The sequence below is a fragment of the Littorina saxatilis genome, linkage group LG4 (genome assembly GCF_037325665.1).
Source record: "Littorina saxatilis isolate snail1 linkage group LG4, US_GU_Lsax_2.0, whole genome shotgun sequence".
NCBI classification, from domain to species: Eukaryota; Metazoa; Mollusca; class Gastropoda; order Littorinimorpha; family Littorinidae; genus Littorina; species Littorina saxatilis.
The window spans coordinates 66,482,369-66,483,136 of NC_090248.1; positions in this window are offsets into that span (position 1 = coordinate 66,482,369).

Sequence of the window (768 nt, forward strand, 5' to 3'; positions counted from 1 at the left end):
ATACTGAGCCGTTTTGGCGGGTCGGATAGTGCATCTACGTGTGTGTGTGTGTGTCAGTCTGTGTCAGTCTGTGTCTGTGTCCGAGTGTGTCAGTGTGTGACAGTGTGTGTGTGTGTGTGTGTGTCACACCCTGTGTGTGAGTGTGAGAGAGAGAGAGACTCATCTTGAACACGCGGCCAGTACTGTAACTCAGTTACAGTACTGGCCGCGTGTTCAAGATGGAGAGAGAGAGAGAGAGAGAGAGAGAGAGAGAGAGAGAGGGAGGGAGAGAAAGACAGAGAGAGAGAGAGAGAGAGAGAGAGAGAGAGAGAGAGAGAGAGGAGTTTAAAACACGTTGGCTTTATACCCTGCACTGCTTTGGACTGTTCAGCTTAAAGGCACAGTAAGCCTCCCGTAAACCATCACAGAGCTCCCCGAGCGTCTACATACAGTACAAGCATACTTCCATTTAAACGCTCACCGAACGGGAACATCCTGGCTGCTTTCTGTCGAGCGTGAGACATTTTCAAAGAATTTATTTTCGTGGACTTGGCCCTTTACAACAATGGCGCCTCGGTTTGGTGCTGGACGGCTGTTATGAATATCCCGGAAATCACGCCCGGACAGTAAGCCTCCCGTAAACCATCACAGATACTGTCAGGCTTTTAAACACAGTACAAACACCCTTCCATTTGAACGCTCACCAAACGGGAACATCCTAGGTGCCCTACGTAAAGAGCGAGCAATTTTTAAAGAATTAATTTTGCAGATTGTCTCGAACACTTTTTG